The 26,261-nt window shown below is 44.4% G+C and overlaps 1 pseudogene; it reads left to right on the forward strand.

Annotated features, from left to right (window-relative positions):
* The window catches only part of LOC149360604 (uncharacterized), a 60,530-nt pseudogene extending 34,488 nt beyond the window's left edge, over positions 1 to 26,042 (forward strand).
* The last annotated feature ends 219 nt before the right edge of the window (positions 26,043 to 26,261 follow it).

Consider the following 26,261-nt stretch of genomic DNA (forward strand, 5'->3'; position numbering starts at 1 on the left):
TGCTGTCCCATGCTCTTTATCTGATGGATGTGTAGGGCTAAGGTGTATTTATGTATATATATATTGATATACATACGTATTTGTGCGTATGTGAGGAGCACTACGTCACAGGGGATGACGGCTTCACGTTAACGAGAAATTGCAGGAATAAATATGAATATACCGCCGAAAACTGCATTGGTAGTCGGTCCATCTGGCTCAATACGAATGTATTCCCAGGATTTTTTTGCTTTTTTACCCCAGCCAAGATTCAGAATGGCGTGTTGATTCACTCCCGTAATTCCAACATGAATTCAACATGAACGCAAAGCAGAAATTTCATTGAGAATGCTCAACTCTAGCACAGTGGCCACTTTTCCAATGAGTTCCAACTCGGCCTCAACAATTCACCAACACTAGCCCATCCTGGTCACAACAAAAATTCAACATGGCGTGTTGAGTCTGCGCATGAGAACTTCAACACTGTCTCAAGAAGCATTTTTGTAAGGGAAACCACGAGCGCAAAATTGCTTGATGGTATTTGCTTTTTTCGCTAGTACGAGGCTAGCAGGTATACGCTTCAATAAGACAGACGAATGATACATTCCATCTGAGCCACAAACACGTTGTAACTTTCGACCTCTGTTGATTTTCCTGGCGTGTATCGAACAGATGATATCAGCTTTTGTTATTGGCCTTGCGACAGTGCAGTCGTAATCTAAACAGATGCTTTTTTTAATGAGAAAGCATTTCTAGGCTATGTCGGGGTTTTGTCACTAAGACGAGTCCTCACATCGTGTCCGCAGCTGTTGAGGCGTTCTCAGAAGAGGTAGCATAAAACGATTGGTTGTAATCGAAAGAGAATGATGTGAGGATGCTGCGCAAAAAACATTAATAAGATGATCAGTTAATTAGTGCAAAAATAGAGAAAAGAGTGAAAATAAAGTTTGAAATGAATTGAAACCTATTTCATGAGTAATAGTTAATCGAACAAAATATTCATTCGCGTAGAGCAGTTAGTTAATTAATTACCAGCAAATACCATTGTATGGTTGAATAGGCTGGAAGGGGATATAGTTAGTGAACGGGAAAGCAACCACGGCGCCAGATTTGAAAAACCAAAATGGTTGATTGCGATAAAATAAAGTACAATCAGAGTAAATAATTCAATCTTTAATTAAAGCAGACGATAATAATGCGAATTCAGTAATTAAAACAAGAAATAAAAATAAAATGATAAGGAGAGACAAAGAGAGGCTACGAGTTCCGAGGAGGCGTCAATATTTTAGCATTCTTCCAATGCGGGTCGCCACAGTGGTCTCCAATTTCTGTATTGCAGATGTAGCTTTATTTAGCTGCAACTACAGTATGTTTCAGATTGGTATAGGTTTTTTTTTTTCGGAGGTAGGCCACACCTGTAAAATAAAATAAACTTGTAACATTCTTCTTCACAGCAATTGTTCAGTGCAAATAATTCATTCTTGTGCTTGATCTTCGTAGGTATTTGGAAGATTTCCTGAGCTTGTGGCAATCTCCGACTCTAACAATGATACCATCATGGAATGTTTGACTCTGAAGCGAACGGAATTCAACCCAAAGGACAAAACAGCCACGTATGTGTTCCAGTTTAGAGGCCCGCACGTAACGGAGAAGTAAGCACCATCTTTAATAACAGCCATCACACACCTGGCAATGTAAAGCCAATTTAAAGACGCTTAAAGCAGCGCTTTTGTTCTGTCGCATTCCGCGTGCTGCTGCCATGATTGACGGCTGTGGGATCTCCTTCCCCGTCAAAGCTATTCCAACGGTTGTGTCTACGCGCAGTTGCAGGAAAACTGAAGCTGATATCGAGGTGTTCCACCCTATTTTGTTCACAGTGCTGTCAGGGCGCTCTCTTCTGAATAATCGTTCCTCTCACACCAGTGTATATGACAGACTATTCTACAAGGGCAGTTACACTCAGCTGATGTCTGTCGCTTAGGTAGTGGCATTCAGAGCATATCAGACGAGCAACGTCATTATAAGGCCGTTCGCAATCGGGTAAAACCAAATTTTACCTGACTGTTCTGGTTTGGTTTGGTTTGGTTTAGGGGGTTTAACGTCCCAAAGCGACTAAGGCTATGAGAGACGCCGTAGTGGAGGGCTCCGGAAATTTCGACCACCTGGGGTTCTTTAACGTGCACTGACATCGCACAGTACACGGGCCTCTAGAATTTCTCCTCCAAAGAAATTCTAGCCGCCGCGGCCGGGATCGAACCCGCGTCTTTTGGGTCAGCAGCCGAGCACCATAACCGCTCAGCCACCGCGGCGGCTACCTCACTGTTCTAACCCGAACAGATGTTTTAAAAACATGGTTACGCCCGGCTTCTACTTGAAAATGTACTTACCTTCTAGGGAACGTAGTTTTCCTGTGTACTCGTACGTACAAAGCTGAAGACCACACACAACAATCAGCATCTGTTACATGCTTAATGCAAAAGGTATATTCAGTGAATTGGCCATTTTAAACCTCTTTAACGCTGTTTATTTGGGACGGTGCTTAATTTGTGTTCGAAATGAGGCGTAAATGGTTTGTAATATCCGCGTAAGAGATTATCGGGACTGCTATGATTGCCGTGGCAGAACCGGGGAATGGAGTGAACCCCTTGGGAAGGAACGCTCGGGCAGCCGCGTGAGTGGCCTCGATCCCCTCAACCCCCTGGTGATTGGGCACCCATAGTGTCTGGTCTGTATTTACTAACTGCCGAATCCGAATTGCTCTCAAACGCCAATGGTATTCTGCGGCTCTTATCGAGCAAAACCTAGAACAAAAGATCGAAGCGCGGGTTACTGAGATAGAGCTAAATAGGTAGATAGCTAGATAGGTAGAGTTCGCACGCGCTCTTTCCATTAACGTGCACTGTGCATATAGGCACTCAATGGAACGCCAAGGCACTTCGCCACGACTGGTCGACTGTTGGAAGTGAATGAAGGTGCCTCTAGTGAATGCATAGATGTTTAAATAGCGTATGTTCTCGATATGTACTAAGGCGTGCATGAATAATTCAAATATGAGCATGGAAATCGCAGATATCGCAATAGAACGCGTAGCGAATTACGTTTCCTGTGAATATCCTTCGTGCAAGGCCTGCTGACGTAGCGCCATCATGCGGCACCAACTGAAACCCAAACACCCAATGTACGACGGTGGTCCAGCAGATGGCGCGTGTCTAGTGAATGCACTGTAAAAGGCAGATCAGGAAAGAATTTTTCTATGATAACTCAAGAGGCAGTGCCCTACTTTTTGAAGCTAGGTCAGGGTGTCTTAGAACGCGCAGCTACAAAAAGAAATTTAACGAAGAAGATGACACATGTGCAGTGTGTGGCAGATCTGTGGAAACAATTGAACACCTCATAATCAAATGTGATGGTATCCATCCGGATGTCGATGCAGGCGCAGTCACTCTTCATGAGGCCCTAGGGTTTAAAGATAACAATGGTCATGTAAATAGATCTGCAGTGGAAGTTAGCAAAAAGCGATTGGAGGATTGGTGGCTGAAAAGCAGAGATGTGGCATAAGCTGAGAATTGTAGGAAACCGTAGGTAAAGATGATGGCGAATCTAAATGAGAATTGCCAACACAGTAAACAAAAAAAATAGTAAAGAAAGAAAAGCTGAGCATGGTGGCAATTGCCACCACCCCGTTTCAAAGGGGGCGCTCCTATCCATCCATCCATCCATCCATCCACATGTACCTTCAAGTTACTGCACTAAGATATTTGTTTGGGCTAGTCGGTACATTGTTAAAACTGAAGGCTATGTTATGTTGAAGTTATGTTCTGGGGCATTTTATCAATAATTTAATTATGAGCGTGTAAATTACATATGCTGCAATTAAGCCAGTAGCGAAGTTTTTCGAAACGCACTCAACAGTACAGACGCCAAGCAGCGTCTAGTTGCCCGATACACCACAGCTTTTGCTCTTTAACCAGGTTCAAGAGTAATTTACCCACAGCTCATTTTTTTTTCAGTCCTTTTGTTCCTATATGTGTCGTATTACGATGTATTAGCTTTGTGTTCTGCATTGACTCTTTTCTAGTAATTCATTTTTAGGTGTGTTGATTAGCACAGTTTGCTTAATGATTGTAGATAGCTCATGTACATAAAACAACGTATCATTCTAATAAATACCGTGTTGACAGAAGAAGCGGTTATAACATAGTACTTAAGTACACAGGCCAGCGAAGCGTATCTGTTTGGGCTTCACGTGTTCGAAACCCAGTCGCAGCAATAATTATTTTTTTTATTGCGAGAAGGTGAGGTTTCGGCAGTGAAACGGCTTTTTGCAGCTGTGATCATAAAGTAGAGCTTTCGGTCCAAAATGTTTTTTTTTTGCTTTATAGGGAAAATGTCACCTTCCACGTGACAGGAGGAACCACACCAGACAGATTCGAGTACTATACGGAAGACGGTAAGTGTGTATCCTCTGAAGAGCTTGTTACAGATAGTAATTAACACTTCTGGCACCGCGGTTCTCTACCGTTGTTTAGGAAAACGTGTTTTTTCTGCACAACAAAACATTTACACATAAATCAGCCAGGGCTAATTTTATCGTATCCTATATTTACTAAACTGTGCTGTTTTCTTCAGCTTACTCTCCCTAATTGCAGACATATTTCAAAAGGTCGGCTTGAATAAAAAGAGTGAACAGCATAAGAACGCACGACAAATAATCGCACGTGAATTAGTATCAGCGACGAAATAACGTTGGCTTTCATGTGCTTGGATAGTGTACGTCTGTTTAGTTGTTATTTTAGAGCAAAAAATTAACTTTTTTTTTCATTTATAATTATGAATCACGGCATTTCTGAAAGATGGCAGGAGAATGCCTATGGAGAAGTGTTTTGGTTAATGTCAGTCGTCAAATTATGGATTACATAATGAGCCCACAATTCTTAAGCCGGTTAATTGTATTCTAGCAGTTTTTGCGAGGACCACCAATAATGCGGCAGAGCCAGCGCTGCTGCGTTTGCTCTAATGGACCACGCTTGTATAGTAGGCCCACACAAGAGAAGTCGCGATCAGGTGCTTCGCCTAAACGCATGTAAAAAAATACGGAGAATGTTTACTACATTCGAATCGGAGCGGAAGCACGGGTTTGTGCTACGTAGAAGACTACGACGGTGAGCAGGCAGTGCCGCGGGACGGAGCAGATGGAAGTTGAGGAAGACGACGCTCTATAATGCACAGCGCGAGAGTGTGGCGCAGTTTAACACGAGGCGTGTTGGCTACGGTGATAGCGTAGTGGTCGCAACAAGGCAGAAAACTGAGCTAGTTGGTATACGTTCATTATGAAAAATCCAGGCGCTAACAAACACTGACAACAGAGGGGACACCCGCTCCCCTCTGTGTCCCTTGTTAGCACCTGGATTTTTCATAATGAGCCTAGTGGTCTCGCTGAGCGGCCCTTGAAGGAGATCTGTTCGCGGAGCCGCGGGTTCGACTCCCAGTCATGAATATTGATTCAATTTCTTTTTCTCTTTTTCATGGTTTGACCTCTAACGGAGCTGAAGGTCAAAAATAAGCACCCGGCGATCGAAGCACGACTTCCCGTAGTGAAGCTTTCGCTTCAAGAGCGGCGAAAAAATCCACTTATAGAACTATACTACTGCTGATGATTCGAAGACCCATATAAAAAAACAAATGGAATTATGCCTCGGCTACTAGGTGTTCACTGCTAAAATTTAAAGGATACTAGACGGCACAGCATTCAGGGACGCAGCATGTTTTCGTCTGTGTAGTTTTACGACAACCAGAAAGACCTTAAGGTCATCCACAGAGAGCCTACCGCGATTGATCGAGCGGAAGCTCCATTTCTTTAACTCGGTACATGTTTTCGCATGCAGAGGGGACGCATTCTATCGTCCAAAAGGTATTTCAGAGTTACAACGACCACCAAATCATTCGCGGCGCTCGAGATTTTTTTATCCAGTTTGACGGCATGGTACGTGCTCAAGGCTTTTGCAAGGTGATTGGATAAAAAAAAAACTCCTGCAGAGACTGCTCAGACGAAATCATTCCTCAAATCATTCCATGTATGTTCGAAAATTTCCAGCGCAAACAAGACAGCCACAAGCGCCACAAGCGCTGTCTCGCAACTAGGTGTTTATTCGCAAACGCCCAGATTCCGTTGTCTTGTGGGCGCATGTATGTCGGTCAAATTGGCCGTTGCATGAATGTTCGCTTACAAGAGCAGAACTTGTCGTTGGGAAAACCGTCTTCTTCGAATCTTGCCAAGCACTGTATGGAATGCAGGGGCAGTAAGCCTTTACTTGATAAAACAACCGTTTTGTTCAGGCATCCTAATAAATGGACCAGAGAGGTATCAGAAGCCTATCATATCAAAAATCAGCCTACATGTGTTAGGGACCCATCTGTTGTCCTGCATGAACGGGAATTTTCATATCTGCATGCGCCTGCGTGATTGCATAAGTTTTGATGTTTTTTTGTTTTTCCTGTGAGCATATATTTCCTGCGTTTGCGAATAAACGCCTAGTTGCGAGACAGCGCTTGTGGTGTTTACTTCTTTGTCCCTGTCTTGTGTGCGCTAAAAATTTTCCAACATGCTGTACCAACTCGCTCGAATGTCAGTTTTACTAAAGTTCATTCCATGCATTCTGAAAATCTCAACCCATGAGTTTCTTTGTCCTTGGTAGGACATTACCGTTCGACTCCAGATAATGATTTCTCTGAATGTTTTGCATGAGATGCCACGTGGTGCTACGTTTTTTGGTTCCACTTTCAGAAGGAATAGTGTCAACGTCCACGCTGGCTAAACACGCAGAAAACCCATTTTAGCACGCCCTCCAATCGTCGCTTCAATATCTGTGAGTGGCGAAACGGCGAAAGGTTTAAAGGGCTCAGCATAGTTTAAAGAATTGATTATAAAAAAATGAAAGAAACTGGGCAAAGCATTAGGCTCTCGATGCAAAGGTCTGAACAGAGCTAACACAAGGGAAGGAAGAGAAAAACGCCAGGCATTTGCCGGGTGCTCTAGACAGGTGCTCTAGACAGGTAGGCAGGTGCTCTAGACAGACAGGTGCCGGGTGCTTAGACAGTCTATAGAGTGTATATAGACTTCTGTCTGTAAAGTCTATAGACTGTCTATAAACAAAAGTCTATAGGCAATAAAAATTCCACAAACAGTCTATAGAGAAGCTATAGATTTATGGCCACACACTTTTAGTAGACTTTTGTCTATAGATAGTCTATAGACTATGAACAGACAAAAAGCAATATCTATAGGGAGTCAATAAGAAGTCTATAGACTGTCTATAGACCATTTTTATAAGGGAGTCTGGACCTGCGAAGTGAATGAGTTCCCTGTGATTTACTTAAGGGAAATAAATAGCGCACAAGAGAAGATGGGACAAGCGAGGAGACACAGACAAAATTGCCCGGTCAAAATGCATAGACCCGACTGTACTATCAGACATGGGCAGACCTACGTCCATTGTCGGCTGGGGGTAGTCTACAAGATCCCCTTGTCCTGCGGTAGATTCTATATCGGGCAAACGGGCAGATGCCTCAACGTACGCCTAAAAGAGCATGCGAAGAAAGTCAGAGGTGGTGTCGACGGGCATCTGGCTTTGCACTGCAAGACATATGACTCTGACCCTCCTTGCTATCCAATTTTTGAAGATACTGTAATCTTGTACCATCACTGCGACCAACTCACCAGGGAGATTGTTGAAGCGTCGAACATCGTTCGTTTTGGACTGGATTGTGTCAGTGAACCTTCCGTTAATTTGTCGAAAAAAGAGCTTGCATATCTGGCACGATAAGCAGATGTGCCGTCGAGGGGGTGTGTGTCTTGTTGATCTTATCTTCGATCGTGTTCTTTGTTGCCGTTCTGGACATGTGTATATATGCTCCCGATTTTGCAATAAACCGTCTGTTGAAAGTTAGCGCTTGTCTGCGTCTCCTCGCTTGTCCCGTCTTCTCTTGTGCGCTATTTATTTCCCTTAAGTATGTCATACCAACATGCCCAAGCCTCACCTCTCCTGGGATTTAGCTGTGCGTGGAGGCTCGTGGGTGGGAGATTCACTTTCCCCAGCGAGTGCCCTGGCGTGCAACCAGGATGGGTGCTTCGGAGAAGGCACCTTCCCTGCCGGAAAGTTGTCCCGATTTGCTACTATCCTCTAAGGGCGGTGTAATGGTGGAGGCTTCACAGACGAGAGGAGTATACGTCTAACGCGGTAAAAAAGAAGTGAATCTAAAGCTGCGGAGAAAGCAGCAAGGAACAGAAAACAAGAACAAATGGAGACACGCAGAAGAGGGCCGCCACCGTAAAGGTACCTCGGACGACGAAGACCGCGCCTGCGCCAGTCTTGGAACTGCCGTCTCGGACGAGGTGCAGGCTAAGATAGCTCTGCAGCAGTCAGAATGCAGAGCATCAGTGCTGAGAAGCCGCAGTCTCCGCGTGAGATTTGCGACCAATGACAGGTCTCGCGCAGACAACAGCCCTGCCGAGCCGTCACAGTTGATCAAACTGTCTAATGATGATGACGATGATGTCCTCAGGCTTAATGGCACATACCCACGGCGGGGGATTGGCCAGGGTGCATAGCGGATGCAAACGCACTCATGTACAGGGAATGGAGTATATTTAAAAATTTGGGACGCTGAGCTAGAATTTGTACCAACCAAAAATACGGAGAAGGAAAAGTTGTGAATTAACATTCTAGCAGAGGAATCTGATCTGAGGAACCTGATACTATCAGCCTTGTTGAGCTGATACTACTCTGATTTTTAATAATTACGTGTGATATACAAGTGCATGCTAGTCATTTGTGTTCTTTTATTCCGCTTTTTTCCGCTTAAAATTTCTTTCAGGTAGAATGAAGCTTCAAACTCTATTATTAAGTCTTTTTTTTTAACCATGGCGTAGATGGCGATGACGACTCACTTCTGACAGATCGTACCAGTTTGAAATAGTCAGCAGACAAGAGAATGAAAACAGGTGCTAGTTATGACATAAATGGCGGAAGCCAACAGTCACTGAAACCAAGGAGCATAGGGGATGTCTTTTTTCTTGTTTTGTAGTTTTTATCAATTGAAGATCAATGAAAGCAGAAGTAAGACAACCAGGTGTCACCGGTAGGAGCCGAACCCACAACCACCGGATTTCACGTCCGGTGTTCCACCAACTGCGCTGCGGCAACGACTGACCAATTTTCTGCTTGCGGGGGTATTTATGTGCAGTGTAAGCGAACCTTCTGGTGGTGGGTTCGGTCGTGATCCGGAGGTCGTGGGTTCGGATCCCACCGCCGGCATATGGTTGTTTTTCTCGCCCGTTTATTAACATCCCATTGATAGAAACTACGACATTAAAAAAAGACGTCCCCTCCGCTCCTTGGATTCGGTTTCTGTTGGCTTCCATCATTTATCACTTCAAAGCACCTCTTTCACTTTCATTATCACTTAAAGCGTCCTTTCACTATCCCTTTCACTATCACTTAAAACGTCCTTTCACTATCACTTAAAGCACCTCTTTCCATTCCAATATGTATGTTGATTAGTTCAACGAGGGCCTCGAATCTGGAAGTCTTGATACCGTAGGTAGCATAAGAGGGTTCTCGCACAGCATCCGCCCTCAGCGTTCGATCCCGTTCCTACGTGGAACTCGCGGTAGTACAGGAGGTACATCGACCGCCGCTATGGACGAGGGTGGCGCTGGTGAACACTCTCCAGGTTCGCTTCCACTAGACTTAAAACACCCCCCGAAAGCAGAAGATTAGACAGCAGTCATCGTTGCTCAGTTGGTAGAGCACCGAACGTGAAATTCGGAGATCGTGGGTTTGGATCCCGCTGGCAACGTGTGGTTGTTTTTTCTCCTGATTTTACTAATCTCCTATTGATAAAACTATAAAATTAAAAAAACGCATCCCCTGTGCTCCTTGGTTTCGGGAACTGTTGGCTTCCGTCTGCTTCAAATAGGCTGTACAGTGCAGAAAACAAAACACAGACTCGATGAACAGCAGTATTTCGAACATTTCTTCACTTCGGCTTTGACTAATACTGAGGAAAAGCAAGCGATAACAAAATATTGCATTTAACGGTAACAAAATATGCGTAGTGGTTTGGCGTACTGTTGCAGAGAATAAGCGCTGCAAATGTACAATTTTTCCTCGAAGTAACGAAAATAAAGTATTTCGACATTTTTTTTACTGGCGTAATATTTCATTGGCATAGTGGTTACATATGTCAGCACGAGGTGACGGTGTTGCAACACTGTACAAACCACTGCATAACTTTCCCTCTGATAATGATTTGTTTTAAGCAGAGTATAAGAGCTCTGTTAATTCCCAAATACTGAACGTAGCAGACACGTATAAGCACAAAAAAAAGAAAAAACACGTACAGAGAAAGCGACTTGGAAAACACGAGCCGCTCATGTTGTCCAAGTCTCTTTCTCGGTCGGCGTTTTTTATTTTTTTTTGCGCTTGTACGTATCTGCTATGAACCAACTAGCCCAAAGGTCTGTACTGAACGTAGTCTTCTTTTGTCCCGCTCTAGACCCAGCGCAACATTATGTTGGAATAATTCGCTATACAAACTACATTAACTGCTACGTCGTGCATGGCGCTTACCACGACGGAGAACGTAAGTACCATGCTTTGAATATCTTCGACAGAAACAGAAAAAAAAAAGATTTAGAACGTTCGGGTACAGTCAAGTATTGTAAAGGTGGAAAACGGGGCGCTAAAAAGAACCCAAGCTGTTCTTGCCTGCGGACTTCTAACCTCTGTATTTTTGTGGGGTCATGCGCCATTGAAGTTAGAAAATTTTTTGCGTAATGCTCACCTGAAGTGTTGCCTGTTTTTTTCGTCGCGATGTTTTTGTACCTCTGCTGCTTTCTTCGTCTGGTGACGTTGAGGCCAATCCTGGCCCCACATATAGCTGTGAAAGTAACTCGCACACTCACTCTTCTGAATACTCATCGTTTGTTTAGCTGTCAGGCGAACTGAGCAAGAGCAGCAGCAGCTGCTTTCCAGCTTGACCTTGCTTCAGGAATGGCGAAACAGGATTTAAACGCAGTTTGCCAAATTTCAAGAAACGCTAGCATGCTTTGAAGAATCTCGCACTTACTGCATGCTCATCCTTGCCCGTGTCATAGCAAGGCGACAGTAATTTGAATTAGGTTTCAGAAGCAACTGCATCCTTGAAGGTGGCAACAGGCGATGTCGAAGAAAGGTCACGCAGATGTAACTTGCTCTTTTTTCGGTTACTTGAGAATCAATCCGAAATGTGGGCACAATCTGAGGATACTGTTATTACTATGTGCTCCCAATATATGGGAGTAGCTATCGAGAAAGTTGATTTAGAAAAACTCATAAGATCGGCCGCTATCAGCCTAATAAAAACCGGCCTATAGGTATGAAAATCGGCAAATTCAAGGAGAAGGAAAGGTTTTTTGCTCTCGAATATGAGCTGAAGAACAGCGATTTTCCAGTTCGCGAGAATTTTTCATCTATTCACCTTGTCCTGAAAAAGCTGTTCGAATATGCAAAAGAAAAGAAGTTGCCCTACAAGCTCCGTTTTGACAAACTATTGATCGGCGGGCAATGCTTTATCTATGATGCCACCTCGAATGCTGTCATTCCGTCTGTCAAATAGTTATATGATGGCAACAAGCTGATTCAGTCCACTTAATGCGAATCTTCTTGTCGTGCTCAATTAAATGGTCAGTGTCGCACTGCTACACTGAACACCTTGTTACTTAAAGGTGCACAGAAGAGGAATCTGAACTCGTCTTTTTGCCGCGGGAACACGATCTACACGTTCCGAGCATTCTTAGAAACTTCGACTTATTGCCCTGTGTGGCCGATTTCCCTAATTAAATCGGATTAACGTCCGGCTCCCGCCTTTATTTTTTGAATTTCCCCGTACGGTGGGCGGAGTCGACCAACGCGTGGAGTGCCTTTCAGCCAGCTCTGTGGAGGCTTTGCTTTCGCTTTATTTTGTTTTTTAGGTTTCCGTGAATAAATAGTTTCATCCGCAGATAATATAGCCGCAAAATAAGCCCGCAAGAAATAAAAATACGCGCGGACTATTTGCTTCTACGGATTACTACGTATTACTCCGCCGATGGCCGAGCGGCAAGCCGCCACGGGACTGGGTGAAAGGCACTCCACGCGTTGGTCGACTCCGCCCACCGTACGGGGAGAATTCAAAAAATGAAGGCGGGAGCCATACGTTAATCCGATTTAATTAGGGAAATCGGCCACACAGGGAAATAAGTCGAAGTTTCTAACAATGCTGGGAACGTGTAGGTCTTGTTCCCGCGGCAAAAAGACGAGTTCAGATTCCTCTTCAGTGCATCTTTAACTGCCGCAGCGTAAAAAACAAGCCAGATTCGTTTGCAGGTCTAATCTACCCTACAATAGGCAAAGTAATCACAGGAACAGAAGCATGGCTTGACGACAGGGTCAGTAACGTTGAAATTTTCTACCCTTCCGTTGAAGGTACAGAAAAGACTGCAATACGCATGGCGAAGGCGTCTTTATAGTTTCACCTAAGACTTTACACAATTTTTAAAAATAGACCTTGTGAGTTAGAACAGCGCTTTTTTTTTTGGCATAGCATTATCAGTGGTGTACTACATCATAATACTGCCAAGACGTGCTAACTAGCAGGCTGCTTAACTACTAATTACTAGTTAACTTTTTATCTAATACTGTTAGCCTCCTTAATTATTTAGAGGCGTGTAGCCCACCGTAAGTAATATCCATATCAGTTTCTAGAATTTCGAATACGTGGCGACCCTCGGCGCTGTGGCCCAACAGTTCTGGCTACATCGCGCCGAAATACAAGCGCTTTCGAGAAGCTTGCAGGCAAAGCAACCTCTCCAGTGCAAGCAACTCGTCGAAACATCCAAACTTTTTCGGGCCACAGCGCCGATGATAACAGCATTTTTGAAATTCTAATAACTCATATGGATATTACTTACGGTGGGCTACAGGTCTCTCAATAATTAAGGAGCCTAAGAGCAATAGTTATTCAGTTAATTACGCAACATTAGTTAACCAGCCTGATAGCAAGTCTTAGCTGTATTCTGGTGTACTACGCCACTAGCAATTCTATGCGGAAAAAACCGCGCTTCTAAATCAAAAACTCTATTTTTAAAAATTGTGTAAAGTCTGGTGAAACAGCCTGTATTGTTGACAAAAGACTTGCAAGTGTAGACCTTAGTCATAATGCATGCGAAAGTGTGCAGTGTAACGTTTTGCTTCTTAGTGCCAAACACTTGGTGTTAGGTGCATTTTGTCGCAGAACTATTAATTGTAGCCTTGCGCCACTGACCATGCTATCGAACGCAATACAGAACCTTCATACTGGCTTCCTACTAGGTGGTGATTTCAACATGCCACAGATCCGATGGATAGAAAATGCGCCTGTGACGTCATGCAACTCTGCCCTCTTCCTTGAATTCACCGATTTCACAAACACGAATGACCTTTACCAGTATGTAGACTTCCCATCACGACATTACGGTGACAGGGTTTCCTCACTTTATTTACTCTTTTCTAGCGAACCCAACCTGGTCCATTCTATCTCTGTTGTCCATGGTATAAGTGTTCATGACGGTGTCGTTACAACTATTTCATGCTCCCAGCCTATATCAGCGGCCTTTCTCCCGAGGAAAGTTCATTTCTCTGAAAAAAGAAACTATCCGTTTATATCGCAGAACCTGGATACTTACTTTCCTGACTTTATTCGTAAAACTGCTTCCCATAACATTGATGAGCTAAGGAAGTTTTTCGGGGACACACTTTTGTCACTTTTAAATCGACACATACCGTCTAAGGTTATATCTGTCACTTTTAAATCGACACATACCGTCTAAGGTTATATCTAGCAGTAAGGATCGAAGCCATGGTTAAACAAAGAAATTAGACAGTTAATCAAAAAAATCTCTCTACTGTACTTACCTGAGACTAAAAACCGGTGAGGTATTGGAATTATTACGGGTGATTAGTTAGGAGAATAAGACAAAAATAAAAGACGCAAATCTTAAATTTTACGCCACGCTAGGGCATAAAGTCAAAATCCTAAGGAGTTGTGGAAGTTCGTGAAGTCCTGCGGAAGACGAATGTTCTATTCCACCCTTACTATCAGAGCAACCTGAATTAGGCTACGTTACTGAAGACGCCGAGAAAGCTGACTGGTTCAAAAGATATTTTCAATCCGTTTTTCCTACTCCAATTACTTCAATTAACCAAGATCCGCAGAACAACAGCCTACCCTCTCTGTCACAGATGTTCGCAACCTATGAAGGAGTGAAGCCCAATAAAGCCCAACTAAGCGCCTCGTGTGCATTTTATCCCATGTTCAGTTGTAAAAGCCTGTGCGACAAGCGTAGCCAGGTTCCTGGTTGTCATATTTAATAGGGCCTTTGAAACAGGTTAGTTGCCCGTAGAATGGAAAACAGCCAATGTATTACCGGTACACAAAGCTGGTCAGCGCGGCCTGGTCTCAAATTATTGACCGATTTCCTTTGCCTGTGTGAATTGCAAGGCCTTAGAACACATTTATTTATTCACATATCCTAAGGGCCCTTTTCGCGCATTACATGAGGGGAGGGGGGGGGGGGGGTACAGTCGCAAATAAGCTATGAGATTCCACACTTAATTATAAAAACACAAAGCAAATCCAAATGCACAGACAGAACGGATGGAGGAGAAAATTCGAAGTTCAGCATACACAGGAATGGAGCCTTCATACTCAGAGTTTATTTATAAAAAACACTTCAGTTTTTGCACGAAGGCGTCATGGTCTAATGTGAAAGCAGTATCACCTGGTAGCTTGTTCAAATGATGTATGGCAAGGAACAATGGCGAATGACAAAGAAGGTTAGTACGTGCAAACATTAGCTCAATTTTGAGAGCCCGATCTAAGCGCGAAAAGATACGGTGGCGGGTCTGATATCAGATGAAGCTGGTTTATGGTTTGGTGTATGGGGGTTTGACGTCCAAAAGCGACTTAGGCTGAGGGACGCCGTAGTGAAGGGCTCCAGAAATTTCGACCACCTGTGGTTCTTTAACGTACACTGACATCGCACAGCACACGGGCCTCTATAATTTCGCCTCCAGTGAAATTCGGCCGCTGCGGCCGGGATCGAAGCCGCGTCTTTCGGGTCAGCAGCCGAGCACCATAACCACTGAGCCACCGAGGCGGATGAAGAGCGGCTGTGATACAATCTTTAAAAACGCGATTATAATATGCTAGTATTCTTCGCTTTTCAAGTGATGGTAGCTTTAGCCATGCTTTGATGGCCGTTATGCTAGAATGGTGTTAAAAGTCCCTAGTTATAAATCTCGTTGCTTTTTTCTCTATGAACTCGAGTTTGTTCATTAAGTACACTTGATGCGGCTTCTAAATTAGACATGTGCATTTTATTTTTGAGCGGAAAAGGGTAGTGTAAGGTAAAAACTTCGTGGCAGGTTTTGCTTGGTGCAAGTGACGCCTGATGAAAGGGAGTGCATTAGATGATTTACTAACAATTGCATCGATATGATTGTTCCATGTTAGAAGAGACGAAAGATGAACACCTAGGTATTTAACTGTGGAGACATTACTAGAATACTATCGATGGGATAAAAATTATTTTGAAGCTATTGGTGGTGAATGTTATGGTCTTTGTTTTAGAGACGTTGATTTGCATTTTCCAGTCCCCCGCCGCGGTGGCTCACTGGTTACGGCACTCGGCTGCTGACCCGAAAGACGCGGGTTCGATCCCGGCCGCGGCGGCCAAATTTCGATGAAGGCGAAATTGTAGAGGCCCGTGTACTGTGCGATGTCAGTGGACGTTAAAGAACCCCAGGTGGTCGAAATTTCCGGAGCCCTTCACTACGGCCTCCCTCATAGCCTGAGTTGCTTTCGGACGTTAAACCCCAATAAACCAATAAACCAACCCAGCATTTTCTACTGTTTACACAAAGTGGTGATTCTGTCAAGGTCTGTCTGCAAAGAGTCATTGTCATCAGTGTTGGTAATCTGTCTATAAAGAACATAGTCGTCTTCAAATAATCTAGTAGTATAGGTAATAACGTCACCTATATCATTAACATAGATAAAGAGCGCAATGATCTACTCCAACGTCATTCATCACTTGCAGGCTAGCAATTTTTTTCTTAATACTCAACATGTCTTGAAGGCAGCCTTTTACTGCGTCACCCAGCTCTTAATATTCTACAACGACATATTTTCTCCATTTGATTCCAGCAGGCAAGTTGACTGCGTTTTATTAGATTTTAAAATGCTTTCGATACCTTGCAGCACTCTCCGCTCCTTTGTAAACTTTCATACCTTGGTCTACACCCTCAGTTCTCAAATGGATAGAACAATTTTATCGGGTCACTAGCAGGAAGTTTTAATCAATGGTTCCGAATCTGATTTATCATCCGTAACGTCTTGGGTTCCTCAAGGACCAGTGTTAGGACCACTACTCTTTCTAATTTACATAAATGGCATAGGTACTAGCGTCACCTTCTATATTCGATTATGCGCTGATGATTGCGTCATATATAAAAATATATCCACACAGGCCGATGCTGCTTAACTGCAAACAGATATTAATCGTGTCATGTCATGGTGCTACAAATGGAATAGTAAACTTAATTTTTTAAAATGTAATTACATTCGGTCGAGCAGAAAGCACTCTAATGTGGAGGCAATGTATTACTTGAATATATAAAATTTTCATTTATAGCCCTAAATACGTTGGCATAATATTTTCTTCAAATCTCACATGGAATAAACAAATAAAATATGTAACTATGAAAGCTGTCCGTGCACTTAATTTCATGAAGCGCAATTTCAGAGCTGCCGCTCGTGATGTTACGGAAACTTTATATATTACTTATGTCCGCTTCATCCTAGAATACGTCCCCTTAGTCAGGCACCCTAATTACACTACACTTATAAATAAATTAGAAGCTGCTGTTCAAATTAGGGCCGCACGTATTGCGACTGATTCCTGATGAAATGCGTTCAGTTCACCAATTATTTCTTTACATTTTTTTGCCCACCGTAACGAATGTCACGCAAATTTGTGTAACGGTTTCGTTTCTGATTCGGTAATGTTACAACGAGTGCTTTATATTGCGAGAAAAGTCTTGAGACAAACTCCAGCATCTTGTCGTGCAACACCTCTAGAGCGCAGGTCCTCTTTTTTGTCCCGCCGATCGTTTGTGACTGTGGCCTCCTGCATACATAAATAATAACTTGGTTTCAAAGAAAGGACCTATTAACATTAAGCAAAGCCGAAAGTTCGGCAAGTTGTATAACGCGGGTTGCATTGCATTGACTTCCGCGTTGCATTGACTTCCTTTTTTTTTTATAACGGTTTTTTAACTGATGCTTCCACAGCGATGAGCGGCACCTGATGCTTCAATTCCATTTTTTTTTCCCTCTTACTTGGTCTTTCGAGGAGGGACTGCGTGTGGTTGTTTTTGTTTTTATGTTTTTAAAGTGACTACCTTATATTGTGCGTGTCAGCAATAAACCTCAGGGGCGCTATGCTGGAAGGCCCGAGTTTATTTATTTATTTATTTATTTCACATACTGTCAATCCCATTGGGATTTTTACAGGATGGGCATATAGTAAGAAGGTACAAAGCGAATACAAATGGAATGGCATACATTAAAACACTGTTATTTTCAAGTAATTACATGAGCATGGGAAAAAAAACACAGATAACAGAAAATAAAACACATAACGAGAGAATATTTTTCACAGAAAAGGGTGCAATTTTATACATTGTAAGTAATATGTTCATAAAGATGCTGTTACATGCAGTGATACGAGTGGTCTGTTGTACTTGAATAATTATGATTTAATTATCTATTTAATTATCGCTCAACTGTTCTTCTACCAAAGTTACAAATTTCTGCAAAGATGTATTAGTAGTAATAGAGGGGTTCAAACTATTCCATTCTTTTATGGCAAGCGGGAAAAATGAATATCTGAAACAGTCGGTTCGGAATGCGTACTCTTTAAGGGTTAATGGGTGCTTATGCCGGGATGGTCTGGATTCATCTACAGATATATAACGAAGTATCTATGTTTAATGTGTTATGAACTAATTGGAACAATAATTTTAGTCGTGCTAGTCTGGCGCGTTTCTGTAAAGTAAGAATACATGCTTGATTTAGTAGTTGGGATGGTGAATCACTGCTCCTGTATTTGTTAAAGATAAATCTAATTGCCTTTCTCTGCACTCCTTCTAGTTTGTTAATGAGTTGTTGTGTGTAGGGAAACCAAATCGTATTTCCATATTCGAGAACTGATCGTATAAATGTGTTATATGCTAACAGTTTGGTCTCCGGTGGCGCTTCTCGAAGCCGTCTTCTAAGGAAGAACAATCGTTTTAAAGCAGATGATACTATGCTGTTAATATGTGATTCCCACCTTAGATCATATGAAATGATTAATCCAAGGTATTTGTGTTCGTGAACTCGGGTGAGCGGTATGTTATTGATGCTGTACACATATTCGGACCTTTGTTTTTTACGGGTTACAGATAAGAAGGCTGTTTTTTTAATGTTCAGTTCCATTTGCCATTTGTGACACCATATTACCACTTCTTGAAGGGCGCTGTTTAAATCATCGTGGTCATTTATAGAGTTAATTTCGTTGTAAAGGATGCAGTCATCGGCAAAAAGTTTAATTTTAACATGCATGTTAGAGGGCAGATCATTAATGAAGATGAGAAATAAAAGTGGAGCAAGGACGCACCCTTGGGGTACTCCCGACGTAACGAGCGCAATAGAAGAAATATCATTGTTAACTACAACATACTGAGATCGGTTAGTTAAGTAGTCCTCGATCCAGTTGATAATAGGGCCGTCACCTAAAGTTGATGTAAGTTTGCTAATTAGTTTTTTATGGCTTACTCTGTCAAATGCCTTAGAGAAATCAAGTGCAATCAAGTCAACTTGCTTTTGGTTATCAATGCTCTGGAATAAATCATGTGTTAGTTCGAGTAATTGGGTGATAGTTGAAAGTCCCCTTCGAAATCCATGTTGAACAGGCGATAAAATGTTTTGTTGCTCAACATAACTGGTGATATGCTTTAGTATAATGTGTTCCAATAATTTTCCTACCGTGCACGTTAGTGATATTGGTCTGTAATTTGAAACGTCATCTTTGCCTCCTGTTTTGTGTATAGGAATAACTTTCGCGATTTTCCATTCATTAGCTAGACTACAGGTTGATAAAGATTTATTGAACATTAAATGTAAATATTTCGCGTTGACTTCGGCATATCTTTGCAAAAAAGTGTTTGGAATATTATCAGGACCATTTGCTTTTTTTGTATCTATTGATAAAAGTAGGTTCAGAACGCCTGTCTCGGTTATTGTTGGCATGTCTAGCGGTGTTTGATTGCGGTGAATACTCTCCGGTGTGCGGCCATCGTCATCTGTGAACACAGATTGGAAGTATGTATTTAAGGAATTTGCGAAGTTTTGATTTTGTCCTTGGCAACTGAAGGTGTCTTTTTGTGTTTTGGGGCTGAGGTATTTCCAAAATTTTCCAGGGGAGTGTTTTAAAAAATTAGGAAGCGTAACTGAGAAGTAGTTTGTTTTCGCTGCCTTAATTTTTGCTTTCATTCCACGGATGGCGTTCGTGAGCTTATGTTTTACCTGAGAGTCATTTTTTGATTTTAGTGATTTCCTTAGTCGTTTTACTTTGCGTTTCCCATGAATGATATCACGTGTTATCCAGGGATTACGTGTATTTGTTCGTTTGGTCTTCAATGGTACAAAGTTTTTGATGCAGTGCGATACAATGGCCTTGAAGCTTTCCCACAGCGTATCTATATTTGTACCTTGATAATTAGCGAGTTCTTCAAATGATTCGTACTCCGAAACTAGGTAATTAAGTATGCTTGAATCATCAGCGTTTGTGAAGTCTGGGTAAGTAGTTTTCGAGATAGTACGAGCTGCTGTTGCTTGAATGGGTGTGGTGCACAATGTTAGCTTATGATCTGATATGCCATCGAGGACTGCTACGTTGGTTTGATCGATCGCGAAGTGATTGCTGAGGAAGATGAGGTCAAGAATGTTAGATGCACTACCTTGAACACGTGTGGGCTCGTTGATAACTTGGAACAGGTCAAAACTAAGCATAATATCAAAAAGGGTTTCAGAACACGGGGAGCGATACGACATGCTTTGCCAATCTATATCTGGTAGGTTGAAGTCCCCAAGAAGGATCAGTCTGGATTTTTGAACATGTTGATGCATATATTCATATAGTGAGACCAATGCAGGCTGATCTGCCGAAGGACTGTGGTAAACACAACCTACAGTGACAGTGTTCGTTCCAAATATCAACTTACAAAAGAGTGCCTCGGAAGTTTGCTGAAACTCGGAATCTTCCCGAGCTCTGGCGACGCCCTCAGATGAGTGAACTAATGGTAGCAGGACAAAATCCCACCCTCGTCACGCCTCAAACTTCATTGGGTTATCTGGATATATTCCGTGCTTTATCATCACATTGGCGCCACCTCATCGGCTTCTTGGGCGGTCTACAAAGAACGGGTCACGTGAGCCAACCGCCGGTGCACTTTTCATTTGTGTGTCGCTCCACCAAGTGCACTGCGTGTGCAGTTAGACAATCGAGGTTTGTTGAATTTTATAATGCACTTAATACACCTTTATAAGCATTTTATAGTGTGCAAGATTTGGATTTAAAGCGCTTTGGAGTGATTTATGCATTATTAAATTTTGCTTTGTACCGCGAGGGAACGCCACCAACGCAACGGTCCTGTCATGAGCTGACTGCCAATGGCGACAAAGCACACGTGCAACGCTGTGAAAGCTACGGAAGTAGTCCGCATAAAAAAATAAAGAGAGGTGTATCACTCCGCGCTGTTCTGTGGCCGTGTGGTCTAACGCGTCGCTCCGGAGAGTCGACAGGCAATGGGAGCGCGTGGGTTCAAATCCCGCATGGTGAAACTTTTTTTTCGCACATTTTTTTTCATCGCAAGTTGAATTTCGCGTTAGTTGAATGAGAAAACTCGTTTTTTTCAGAATCGCTTGAATATTATGCCGTGTTCTGAAATGAACTGCATGCATCTGCTCATTACATGCATACCGCGTTAATGTGAGCTGTCCGAAATTCGTTGTCAATGAGATCGCACCTGCTTTTGGTCAGCAGTGGCGGTTATCTTCCCGATTCTGCAGCATTGTGACTATACTTTTTAGATGCAAGTGAGAGGTTTGTGCGAAAGATGACATTCATTCGTCGGATTTAATTAATTAGCACAGTGGTGAGTGCTCTGCAGTGGCCCGATTAACAAGTGGCCATCTGCAACTTTCGATTTCGCCGTTGCCGAGGAGCCCACTTTTATGCGTTGCATATTGCAATCACTCAGTTCAGCCCTTGGGCGCGGCCGGGCAGCCACCATTGACCTTGAGCGCAACCACGTGACGTGACGTCACGACAGCCGGAGGAAAAGCTGGGCCCCAACTCGCGCGGTCGCGCGCGGCCGCAGCCACCACCTGACTCCCGCTCCTCCCGCTAGGGGCGCTGCGCCGGCGCGTGACGTCTTGCCGAGAAAATCGAGTGCCGCCAAGCAATACCTCGCCCTCAAAAAAAAAAGACCGCGCAATATGCAACGCATTCTTGGCTTAACCAAGCTAAGCCTGGGCATCTTTTATTTTTTTTTTTTGTGGGCCTTTCTTAAGGTACCTGGCATGTTATGAATTGTTCTGTGGAACCGGTGAGCGGCGGATCCAGTCTTCGCCAAAAGAGTCTGGGACCGACTTTGGCACTGTGCTGTAGAGTAGCCCAAAGGGCTTGGCGAGAACAATTATTTTTCACTGATTGCAATGTTCAATGCATAATGTGCCTTCCTCGTGAAATAGTTGGCCTTCACCATGTCAGGGCTGGACTTCGAAGGGGCCTTTACGCCAATGTAGGTCCGTGGACGCATCCCATGCGGCGTCTGTGATGCCGCCGCGCAGAAGGAAACGCTCCTCAACATACACACGCTCGGCCGCAGTCGTGGGCAAAGCGAGCCACCGCTTCTGCACAGCCGCGTCGATAAGCGCGTCGGAGACGTCCCTCACAGAGCGGCTCACAGTGCTTTATTGGCGTCCAATAAAGCGGTCTGCACCGACGCTCCCCTGGAAGCTCCCGGTCGCGAAGAACCGGAGGGCGCAGAGGACTTGCTCTTCGACCGAAAGCGAATGAAGCCCGGTACGCACTCTCCGCAGGCGTGGGTCGTCGCCTAACTATTTACACAACCATCGTACCGATTTTTTGGAGAGGCGAAAATGTCACTGGAATTCGTCGTCGGCCAATGCAGTAAACGGGTCCAGCCGGCCGTACTGACATTTGCCGTCAGAGGAAGCGATTACCCAGGCTGCTGCTGCTGCCGCCATGACAGTCCCGAGATGAATTCGGGGCACTTCACCGTTCACGAGTTTAGCTCCGAGTTCACCTGTCAATCAAAACCATTGGTCACGCCCCGGCGTAGCGTACATAAATTATAGGCGTACGCGCTATGGGTGGGCCACTCCCAACATCCCTGCCGGCTACAGGTATGCTGCGCGGCTTTGCTGATTACTGACAGACATCGACGATGTTGACCATCGAAATATAACAGTCAAAACGGACGTCATCGCTGATAAATCTAAGCACCTCTGCGAAGGACACGCAACGTGGCGAAAGCCGCCGATTTCTTCGCTCGCATACCAAGATTGCACAACACTATAGCCTGTTGCAACTACGTAAGACACAGCACAACGCTGAAGGCGCGTCACACCTGCTTGCAAGGCGTCAAAAACGGAGCACGACGACGAACCGGTGCTTGGAGCACGTCCTACTCCAACAACATCGCATCACAGGTGTTTGGCTTGGCCGTCCTTTCATCGGTGATAAAGCTCAGCATCAATGTGGCAAACACATCTGGGATCGACGAACGATCGCTGCTCCAGACCCAGTGCAATAAAGTGTTTGTAATTTCCAGCACGCAAGCACTGCGTACTTCACAACCGTAACACCTTTCTCTGTTATAAGTCCGATTCCATTATTAAAAACAGGATCCCTCACCTGCCCGAATGATATTAATGCGATGTCCCTGCGGTATACAACGGCGATCGACTTTAGTGACCAAATAAGTCCGCAAAACCTTGAAGTGCGCGACGTTATCAAATACTACGCAGATACGCGCGCCACCCCCTTCACAGCTTTTATTCAGCGCCTGATGACATGGAATGAGTTGTGTCGCTGGGTAGCACGCTCTTCGCATCCGCAGTGCACTAAAGAGGCGTCACACACAACAGGCATACGTAATGAATCATTGAATAGAGCCAAACAGCATTTTTTTTTTCTCACACCGCATCACAGCCGCTCGCACGGCCAATTTCTACCGCTGAGATTCGCCAAGAGCGTACTAAAAGCAATGGTTGGCCACAGCGGGGTGCGGCAGCGGCCTTAGCAGCGGAGAGCTCCACCTGAGGTCACTGCAGAGAGCAGCAGTGACGCGGGGGTGCATTGAAGTTCAGTTTTTTGCTTTTGTTTATAATGCAAGCCAGAAGATGCATGACTGTTATATTTTGATATACGACACAATAAAATATATTATCGCAATGGCCGAAAAATAAGACAGATTCAGCGTGTAGTAGTTGCCCAGTCTTTCCAGTCGAAGGCAGCGCTACCGGCGGCGTGTCAGCGCAGGAGCTCTCTCGTTTTCGACACGGTGGGCTGCCGCTCTAGTTCGTATGCAAGCCACGCTGCAAGCAATGGCCTCACTATCGCCTCTAGCGGCAGAAAGTGTCAAATCTTTGTTAATTTCCTAAAGCTATGCTTTTCAACAACGCTTCATTGGATTCAGATTTTAAAATACATTTGGAAATGAACAAAATGTTCATAATATTATCTGTTGCCTTTTAACGTATTCAAGAGAAGAGAAAGGGTTGATACAAGAGTGCACCTAGTGCACACTGTTCGTCTTCGGAAATGGAGAGACAGATAGAGCCTGAAAGAGAAGACACGCCTTTGACACGCCCGAAAAGGCGTGTCAAACAGCTGGCGGCTAGTGTGCAGATAGATAGCAGAGAAGTCACTATTTCGCGATTGCTGATATGGCGCTGATAACTTCAGGTAGCGCTGCGGCCTGGTATTGCCAGTGTATTGTGTTTGAAGTGTGAAACAGGCGCGCAGGGTGCTCTTGTATCGCCTTTACGTGGCTTTATCTCTACATTTTATCGTCCGCTGCCTGCGCACGTTCCGCGCTATCTTCGTTCACTGACTGCCGTCATCGCAAACTCGGATGAAACTCGGGCGAGCGCCAAACTCGGGCCTTCCGGCATAGCGCCCCAGTTGCGAGTTAGCGCTTGTCTGCGTCGTTTCCCATCCGTCCCTTGTGTTCATTGTGCGCTATTTTTTACATCATGACCTATTAACAGGCTAACTCCGCGAAGGACATCTTAACCGCACCTTGAAGCAAAGGATGAGAGAAAGAGGCGCCGAAGTGATGGGCTCAGGTATAATTTCGACCACTTGGCTGGGATTTTTAACCTGCACTGGCCATGCAAAGCACACGTGCGCCTTTCTGCGTTTCGCTTCCAAAGATATGCGGCCGCCGCAACCGCGACTGAACCCGCATCCTCGGGCTCCGCAACTCAGCGCCCTAACTACTGCACCGCCGTGGCGGATCAAGCCTCGCACTTGAGTCCAGCGTTCAGAGATCGACGCCCTGCCTTGGCTGCACACTTGGCTCTCTCGCAACGCGAGTAAGCTTCCACGTCTGGGCTAGCGAGTGTACTATAACTTCGGCGGCTACTGCGCAGGCATGTAGGATACCGCGCCATCTAGTCATTGCAGGTTGTTTGCATGATAGCCGTTTAAGGTGTTTGGAGACGACTTTTTCGACCCCGCGCCCAACGTGATGACCAAGCTAGCGCAATGTGCGAGGTACGTGCTATGTGCACAGTGTGGACAGTGATCTCGGCCACTCTATGGTCAGTACTACTACCAGGCAGTGGCCTAGAACCTGGGATTAACAGCTTGCGTTTTAAGAATATTTGTTGCGTTACTTATAGAGAGGCTGGAAACCGCACTTATACGCATTTTGCATATTCTGCATGTTTTAACACACTAGTATAGGAACACTGCATTGGCGACATGGTCTGACATGGCCCACATGCCAACAATAAAAAAATATCAAAAAGCACCAACTGCTCGTAAACGCGTCCAGGAGCACTGCATCACTTAATTTTGTCTTCAACATGCGTTCAGCATTTCTTCCGGAGTAAAAACTTCTGAGTACATTCTATGCTCTTCCGCCGCCGCCGCCGCGGTGTCTCAGTGGTTATGGTGCTCGGCTGCTGACCCGAGAGACGCGGGTTCGGTCCCGGCCGCGGCGGTTGAATTTCTTTGGAGGAGAAATTCTAGAGGCCCGTGTACCGTGCGATGTCAGTGCACGTTAAAGAACCCCAGGTGGTAGAAATTTCCGGAGCCCTCCGCTACGGCGTCTCTCATAACCTTAGTCGCTTTGGGACGTTAAAACCCCATAAACCAACCATAAACCATCTATGCTCTTCCGCATGGCGAGCAGATGACTGTAGTAGAACTTTTTGACGGGTTAGTTGGTACATCGTCATGCAGCTCAGCGGCTATAAAAGAGCGCCTGGTCACCTTTCCTGTTATTAAAGTTGGAAGTTGCGCCTCTTTCCTGTTCTATGTTTCCTTCTTGTTTCGTCCTTTTTTGGCGTACGACATTCTTTCAAGCAGATGACTGTTTTACATTTATTTGCTGGTGCCCTCACACTTTCCAGAATGCGTCCTTTTCGTGTCCAAGGGTACAGAAGACGACGTTCCACTACAATGCGCCAAGGAATTCGGTGACATCTGCGGTGCCACAGTCAACTTATACAGCCGAGACCTTTGCCCTGACGACTAACAGGAGTGCTACGTATCGAATAGCAGTGTCAGTGTCATTCTGCACATTTTCAAGTATTCACCACGAAGACAACCCCCGCAGCGCATTTTTGCGGGCCGGTGAGATCGTGTTGAAACATTCAAACTAAACGCGATAAAACGTTGTACGAGGAAGGCGTTTGGATTCCAATGAATTATATGCAAAAGATAAGCATTCTTTACCCAGGCTGCCTCCTCAACCAACTGTGACGTAATCGGATGCAAACCTGCGACTGCAGAAATAAATATTTCCAGTCAAAGAACTTAGGGGAACCAGAAACGCTTCATAAAAATCACCGAATTC

This window comes from Amblyomma mixtum, chromosome 2 (assembly GCF_055824585.1).
Source record: "Amblyomma mixtum isolate Tamu chromosome 2, ASM5582458v1, whole genome shotgun sequence".
NCBI lineage: Eukaryota > Metazoa > Arthropoda > Arachnida > Ixodida > Ixodidae > Amblyomma > Amblyomma mixtum.